Raw genomic sequence first — 9,461 nt, 5'->3', positions numbered from 1 at the left:
TGTTTGAGGTTGTGGACAGGTGTCTTTTATACTGATAACAAGTTCAAACAGGTGTCATTAATACAGGTAACGAGTGGAGGACAAAGGAGCCTCTTAAAGAAGAAGTTACAGGTCTGTGAGAGGCAGAAATCTTGCTTGTTTGTAGGTGACCAAATACTTATATTCCACCATAATTTGCAAATACATTTTAAAAAATCCTACAATGTGGATTGTAGGATTTGATTTTTTTTCTCATTTTGTCTGTCATAGTTGAAGTGTACCTATGATGAAAATTACAGGCCTCTCTCATCTTTTTAAGTGGGAGAACTTGCACAATTGGTGGCTGACTAAATACTTTTTTGCCCCACTGTATATTGAAGCAACATCTCAAGACATCAGTCAGTAAGTTAAAGCTTGGTCGCAAATGGGTCTTCTAAATTGACAATGACCCCAAGCATACTTCCAAAGTTGTGGAAAAATGGCTTAAGGACAACAAAGTCAAGGTATTGTGAGTGGCCATCACAAAGCCCTGACCTCAATCCTATAGACAATTTGTGGGCAGACCTGAAAAGGCGTGTGCGAGCAAGGTGGCCTACAAACCTGACTCAGTTACAACAGCTCTGTCAGGAGGAATGGGCCAAAATTCACCCAACTTATTGTGGGAAGCTTGTGGAAGGCTACACAAAATGTTTGACCCAAGTTAAACAATTTAAAGGCAATGCTACCAAATACTAATTGAGTGTATGTAAACTTCTGACCCACTGGGAATGTGATGAAAGAAATTAAAGCTGAAATAAATCATTCTCTCTACTATTATTCTGACATTTCACATTCTTAAAATAAAGTGGTGATCCTAACTGACCTAAAACAGGGAATTTTTACTAGGATTAAATGTCAGGAATTGTGAAAAACTGAATTTAAATGTATTTGGCTAAGGTGTATGTAAACTTCCGACTTAAACTGTAAGTAACTTAACAAGAGAACAAAGCTGAACAAAGCGGACTGTCTTGGCAACAAATAATTCCTCATCCCCTGGTGGAAGTAGATTAGTGGTTTGTGATCATGTGATAATTGGGGTCTCTCAGGTACATTTGCCCAGTGTCTGACCAGAGAAACAGGCCTCAAGAACAACGGCATCACTCCTCTCTCTCCTTCTGTCCTATCGTTACTTCCCTCCAAGGGCATGTTCCTACCTTTCCCCTCTCTACACCTCCACCCAGATTCCTCCACTCGTCTTTGTCTCTATTTTCTCTCTTTTGTCTCTCAGACTCTCTCCCTTTGGGCTCTGTCAACAGAAAAGCTAGGGAGGGGAGTGAGAGAGGATGAGTGTATCAGTTGCGTGTGACGGATATCGCCCTTTTAAAGAAAAACAAACGTGTGCCGCTCTCCTGTAATTTGCACGTTGACATGTGCACTTACGGCATGGCTCAGGGACAGATGTAATGACTGGGGCAGGTTACACTGGAGACAGGTGGAAGTGATGGGCCTGGCCTGTCTGAGTGGCCCTGAGAGGGGGGGAGAAAGAGGGAGGGATAGAGGGGGGAGGGATAGAGGAGGGAGAGAGAGAGAGATGGAGTTGTACACAGAAACTCGGGCACGCACATGTGACCTCACCTAAGGGTAATAGCTCTACTCAAGGTTTCCGAGAAAGAGAGAGAGAGAGAGAGAGAGAGAGAGAGGGGGGGGGGAGTGACAGACAAAGAGACGCAGACAGACACTATGGCACCTGATGATGTCATTGATGTTGTCATTAAGTTGCAGTAAAAATCCCCTTTTATTGTATACAACCATTCCTGAACAGTATACTCATCACAGAAAACCAAACTCCGGCTATCACGGGATCCTAGTCAGTTTATGGCCCTCATCCTAGTTAGAAACCTACATTGAAACAAGTCCTGCTGAAACTGAGGCTGCCCCTTTAATGATCGAGAGTTATGAAGAAGAGATCCATAGCTCGATCAAATGTTGTCAGGGATTGGTGACACACACACATACGCGCGCACACACAATGATAAAGACACCCACTGTCTGATACACACACACACACAAATCTACCTCCGCGTCAGAGTGTGACTGCTGATCAGGTTTACTGGTGTTTGTTCAGTGGTTACCTTGAAATATGTCAGGAATCTGAGAGGTATGGGGCTGAAGCTCTGAGACGCAAAGAGCGAGAAAAGGAGGGAGATAGGTAGGGAGGAAGGAAGGAAGGAAGGGGAGAGGGAATGAGAGAGAGAGAGAGAAAGGGTGAGACGGAGAGAGAGAGAGAGAAAGAGAAGGGGGAGGGAGGGCTAGGGACAAGGAGAGAATGATAGAGATAGAGAGAGTGAAAAATCTATTACTATTCATAGACGGTGTCAACACTCAACTACAGTGATATGTTTTCCTGTTTCCTCAGAGACCATTTCAGTCTACATGAAAGAGATCTCCACAGCAGTGTGCATTTGTCAGACAGATTGCCACTTGCCACTTCCGATGACATCCATCTTTTTGTTTATGAACTATGGGATGTGTCAAGTGTTATGTTTATCTTTGTGTTTGGTTGTGTGTGTGTGTTTTGTATATGTGTGTGTGTACTTGTGAGTGTACTTGTATGTGTACTCATTTCGAATGTAGTGTGTGTCCTTTCACAATTTTCCGCCTCAACATTTGTCATCGTCTCAGTAATGAGGAGGAAGACAATGAAAGGAGTGTCTTAAAGCATCTGAGACAGAGACATGTATCACCTGAGGGTACTAAACTGCACTTCCTTAAGTGGCATTTAAAGTTCAAGAGTGTCCGTTTGGGTTATGGTGAATGGGTGGAGGGGACCTGTAGGAGATGTCTTATGCAGATTATTAATGAGATAAGGATCACACACAGGCAGTCTTCGTCAGTCAGTCCAGTCCAGTAACAGGGTGGGTGGTATCACCAGTGCTCCTTAACAAAGCCGTTCCGTCACTAGCAGCATTCCTCTCAGAATGAAATAACAATAATAACCATTGTCCTGTCAACAGCAGATTAGACAGGAGGGAGGAGGATGCTGACATAGAGACAGACCTGATGGAGGGAAGGAGAAAGAGAGAGCATTAGAGACGTTAATTTCTTCATTCAACCTCAGGCATGAAATGGGATGAGGAGAAATAAAAATATTTACAAGAGACAGACAACAGACAGACAGACAGACAGACAACAGGACCGACAGCACAGGACACGACAGACAGACAACAGACAGACAGACAGACAGACAGACAGACAGACAGACACGACAACGACAGACAGACAGACAGCCAGACAGACAGACAGACAGACAGACCACCAGACAGACAGACAGACAACAGACAACAGACAGACAGACAACAGACAGAAACAGACAGAACAGACATACAGGACAAGACAGACAGACAGACAGACAGACAGACAGACAGACAGACAGACAGACAGACAGACAGACAGACAGACAGACAGACAGACAGACAGACAGACAGACAGACAGACAGACAGACAGACAACAGACAGACAGACAGACAGACAGACAGACAGACAGACAGACAGACAGACAGACAGACAGACAGACAGACAGACAGACAGACAGACAGACAGACAGACAGACAGACAGACAGACAGACAGACAGACAGACAGACAGACAGACAGACAGACAGACAGACAGACAGACAGACAGACAGACAGACAGACAGACAGACAGACGACAGACAGACAGACAGACAGACACAGACAGACAGACAGACAGACAGACAGACAGACAGACAGACAGACAGACAGACAGACAGACAGACAGACAGACAGACAGACAGACAGACAGACAGACAGACAGACAGACAGACAGACAGACAGACAGACAGACAGACAGACAGACAGACAGACAGACAGACAGACAGACAGACAGACAGACAGACAGACAGACAGACAGACAGACAGACAGACAGACAGACAGACAGACAGACAGACAGACAGACAGACAGACAGACAGACAGACAGACAGACAGACAGACAGACAGACAGACAGACAGACAGACAGACAGACAGACAGACAGACAGACAGACAGACAGACAGACAGACAGACAGACAGACAGACAGACAGACAGACAGACAGACAGACAGACAGACAGACAGACAGACAGACAGACAGACAGACAGACAGACAGACAGACAGACAGACAGACAGACAGACAGACAGACAGACAGACAGACAGACAGACAGACAGACAGACAGACAGACAGACAGACAGACAGACAGACAGACAGACAGACAGACAGACAGACAGACAGACAGACAGACAGACAGACAGACAGACAGACAGACAGACAGACAGACAGACAGACAGACAGACAGACAGACAGACAGACAGACAGACAGACAGACAGACAGACAGACAGACAGACAGACAGACAGACAGACAGACAGACAGACAGACAGACAGACAGACAGACAGACAGACAGACAGACAGACAGACAGACAGACAGACAGACAGACAGACAGACAGACAGACAGACAGACAGACAGACAGACAGACAGACAGACAGACAGACAGACAGACAGACAGACAGACAGACAGACAGACAGACAGACAGACAGACAGACAGACAGACAGACAGACAGACAGACAGACAGACAGACAGACAGACAGACAGACAGACAGACAGACAGACAGACAGACAGACAGACAGACAGACAGACAGACAGACAGACAGACAGACAGACAGACAGACAGACAGACAGACAGACAGACAGACAGACAGACAGACAGACAGACAGACAGACAGACAGACAGACATCAAGACAGATAAATAAGGTGAAGGAGAGAGAGAGGGAGGGGACAATGACCAATAGGGATACCCAGAATGCAACATATTTTCATCAGAAGTCATCCATAAAACAGTTAACAACAAGAGGAGTGGACAAGTGTTTCAAATATTTCACTTGAAAACAGTCATAAAAGTGACTCTAGGATGGAGCACCTAACAAACAATAAATAGGACCTTTCCCACTGTGCACACACTGGTTGAATCAACTCTGTTTCCACGTTGCTTCAATTAAATTACGTTGTCACCACTCACCAGCTGTATAGTGACAGAAGCGGTGGTAGGTCTTTGGTCCAGCCCTGTGAGAAATGTCCAGAGGCAGGTACAGATGCAACTGTGGAAATTACAGTGTTAACCCTTTAGAATGCCAATTTGCAGAGGCCCCCCAAGGGAGTCTTTGCTTATGCATGTAATAGAGTCACTCTCTACTGTATATAGGAACATTCCATTGCAGCCTGGCCTCAGAGCCATACAAAACATACTATATGTATTTCTGAGCAACTCCAAGACGTATGACTACTAACGGTGGTAAGACAGTAGATTTTTTAAATCATTACGTTTTGAAGTGTATATTTTAGTTATTTTTTTACAAATGTTTCTTGGGCATTGGCACAAAACTACCTCCATACTTCCGTTCATTTTTTAAACCGGTACTGGTTACCTTCAGACAAGTCCTGTGACACTGGTAGGCGGACACCATCCTGTTTGTGAGAATCTCCTCTTTCCATAGTTGGTTCATATAAATTTGAAGTCCAAACCATTGGGATACTATAGATGTTTTCATGAGAAGACCAACATAGGCGATGGGATTGAGATGCAGCCCATGCCATCAGTAGACTTAAGGATTTCAACGACATATTATTGAACACATTCCAATGATGTTTTGTCAAAGGAGGAGGAGACAGGAGGAGACACTTGGTCTTTCATGTCTATATCTGTCACGCCCTGACTTTAGAGAGCCTTTTTATTTCTCTATTTGGTTAGATCAGGGTGTGATTTGGGTGGGCATTCTAGTTTTTCTATTTCTTTGTTGGCCCGGTATGGTTCCCAATCAGAGGCAGCTGTCTATCGTTGTCTCTGATTGGGGATCATACTTAGGCAGCCTTTTTTCCACCTTTAGTTGTGGGATCTTGTTTTTGGTTAGTTGCTGTGTTAGCGCCACAAAACCTTACGTGGTGTTCAATGAATAAATGTATGATGTACGCCTACCACGCCGCACCTTGGTCCAATCCATCTCTAAACGACCGTGACCATATCAGTCTAAGAATGTTTCCAAAACCCTTCATGTAATATGTGAATACTTCACGGTTGCTCCATCCAGCTACCTATGCACATGCCTTCACACTCTGTCATTATGGAAACACGGACAGATGGCCATGTACAGTATGTCTGGCAAAGAGACAGAATTACTGACACTCAGATGACATGCTAACATTTATTGCAGTAATTTGTAGTATAATCTTTGTATAGATCTCAGCTATTCTTTCTGTAGTACATGGTCATGTTTTCAACAACAAATGTACTCATCCAATACCACGTGTTGTCTATTAGGGTTGTGTCATTTGCATCTCCATAGTTGTGCCGCAGAGTGTCATGGGTAAACATGTGTCTTGAGATGATCACGTTTCAGATAAATGGTTGACCTGAATTCCTAGCGCTATTGACTTGTTATAAAGACGTGGTTATGAACCCCGAGAGACATAACACCACGCATATACAGGGTGTGTGACTAATAGAGGACGGATGAGCAGAAGAAGAAGTTCACCCTCCACAGACTGTGATGAATAAGATGTCTGGTGGAGGTGGGGGAGAGAGAGGGAGGAAAGAGAAGGGGTCTCAGAGATTATACCGCACTTCTTGTCAACGGCTCTAATTATGACCCTGGTGTGGTGTGTAGCAGGATAGGAGACAGGAACGACATGGACACCAAACAGAGAGGGGAGGGGGAGAGAGAGAGGGAGAGCTTCAAAGTTCACATACACACATCAAAGTACCTTATCCTGATATACACACGCGCACCCATTTACACACACACACACACATTCTCTTTCTGTTGTAGGCACTTGCCATTGTTTTTCGTGGTGCGTGCCAATTTCGCTCTGTCAGAACTGCCTGGCATCATGCCAGATCAACAGTGATACAAAACAACACTCCTCAAGTAGAGGTTGCAACACATGACTTTGGTTTTGTGAAACTACCTACCGGGCAAAAACACATTGTGTCATGTGACAATGTCATAGAATTTGAAAACGGTTGCCAACAGTTTGTTTCTGAAGTTAAAGGGGCAGTTCAAACAATGACAAAGCACCACCCCACCACTGTTATCGGCAAACAGCTGAAAAATGGGTCTTGAGAAATGCAACCATCATCAAATCTACAGTTGCAAGGACTGACCATCCATGAAATCAACATTATAGTTTTAACCATGTTTTGAGGCTATACAGTGTTCGTTTACAATCCCATCGTTTACTAACAGTGGATTAAACCAAGGTAATATTTAGGGGTCTTCTGGGGTTACACAGTTTAACTCATTTCATGAGGCATTTATACCCCACTGGGCAAAAACTGGTTGTTTCGACATCATAAAAACATCCCCAAAAGGTATGAGATGATGTTGAATCAATGTATACAACTGCTTTTATCTTTGAAAAGGCATCAACGTAAAAGTGAATTTGCTCTTTTTGTCAACTCAATCAAATGTAAATCAAACTAAACGTTGAACTGATGACTGGTCTCAGTGGGAAGTTATATTCTTCAAGAATCAATACATGTAAATATAAATGTATAATTCATTTTAAAGTCTAAAAATGTACGTAGCATCGCAGATTGCCCTTTTAATTACTCTTCTAAATGATGTCATTATATTAACCAACTTTCCTTGTTACTTTCCTTGAAAACGTATCTCCAATACTGGCAAATTGATCAATCTACAGCTATCTTGTTGAAGGTCTCCCATCCAATGTTTAACCAAGTGAAATCCTGCTTATCTTCAAAGATAATGTGTGGCTGTTAGAATGTGCTACCATTGGCTTGGTGATGAAGGAATCTGCAGTCATATAAAATGAGGGTAACACTTTACTTGACACCTAGTGTCATAATCTGTTATAATATGGTCATAACACTGTCATGATACCTATATTGAGACCTGTTGTGACATATATTGCATTATTTTATAGCTGTTTATGACACCTGCATAAGAGTGTCAAAACTCACAAAACCAACTCCGTTAATTCATTTATGGCTAGTTATGACACCTACATAAGAGTCTCTAAATCCACAAAACCAACTCCGGTAATTCATTTATGACTGGTTATGACACCTACATAAGAGTGGCTAAATCCACAAAACAACCACACAAGGCAAAACACTCCCTTACACCATAGCCTACGTGTCAACAGTATGTTTTTTACTGACCTTGTTAAATTATTATTGTAATCGTTCACACATTGATGTCAGACATGAATTTACTCCAGTGCTCTGTTGCTGATGACTGGGATGAGGAGCAGATTTCAGGAGCAGGACAAGACACCCTCTATGTGACTGATGACTGATATAAGGGCTTGTACGTGATAGGTCTATCTGGCTGATACGATTATGATGTCATAATGCTTCATGACAGTGCCATAAAGCGTATTTTCTTAGTTCAAGTAAAGTGACACTGGATGGTCATAGTGAGATTATGAAACATTATGAAAAAAAACTACTGTAAAGAATTCATTACAACAACAAGAAACAAACTTTCAAACGAAAGGAAAGTTATTGTCAGGGAATAAATTATTAGAATAAATATGGATTTGACACTCTTATGTAGGTGTCATAACCAGCCATAAAAATAATGCAATATATGTCACAACAGGTGTAAATATATGGGCCATGACAGTGTTATGACCATTTTATTACAGGTTATGACAAGTTATGTCAGCTATTATGACATGGTTATAACCTGGTTATCACGTGCTAGGGCTGAACAAGCTCTCTTGACCCTGCATTATATGTGTGCATTTATGCCGGTCAAATGCCAAATACTGATGTCTTCATTAACATTATTTCAGACCGCAGCTGTCAAGCAAGGGTGTCGATCCGATTTCTAGACATTCACAAAGCCTTACATTTTGTCCTCAACTTCAGAACACTTCAGCTAAATACAGAATGTTCGCAGATACTTCAAGTGACAGCCGTGACACTTCAATTTTCTGAGAGTTATAGACCTAGTCTATGTAATTTTGTCAAGGCAGAACCTGTAGGAAACATTTACATTTAAGCTCTTGAAATTTTGGTTGTGGTTGTGTTTTGGAAACTAACCAAAGTCTTGGTTTCAATTTGAATTCAACTCTCAGTTTCAAAGAACTGACAAGAAAAAGTCAACTTATTTTAATCTTTTCAAACAAACAGCCCCTCTCTTTTCCTAAATCTTAAATTAGGCCCACAAACACAACATAGAACAACATCGCTTGACATATATGCATTCACACCCAAGGAAGACAGAAAAGAGGGGTTGTGTTAGAATCTCAGGAAAAAAGAAAAAGGAGAAAGATGTGTGTCTGAAGCGGACAATATCTGTGTGACCGGCGACACACCTCCTGGAGAGAAAGCTCTTGTTGTTCTTCTTATCTCAGCACGAGCCCCCGGAGCAGAGAGTGAGTGAATAAGCGATGTATAGATGAACAGATCACTTCCCC

The sequence above is a fragment of the Oncorhynchus kisutch genome, linkage group LG21 (genome assembly GCF_002021735.2).
Source record: "Oncorhynchus kisutch isolate 150728-3 linkage group LG21, Okis_V2, whole genome shotgun sequence".
Taxonomy (NCBI): Eukaryota; Metazoa; Chordata; class Actinopteri; order Salmoniformes; family Salmonidae; genus Oncorhynchus; species Oncorhynchus kisutch.
This window is presented reverse-complemented; position numbering follows the sequence as displayed.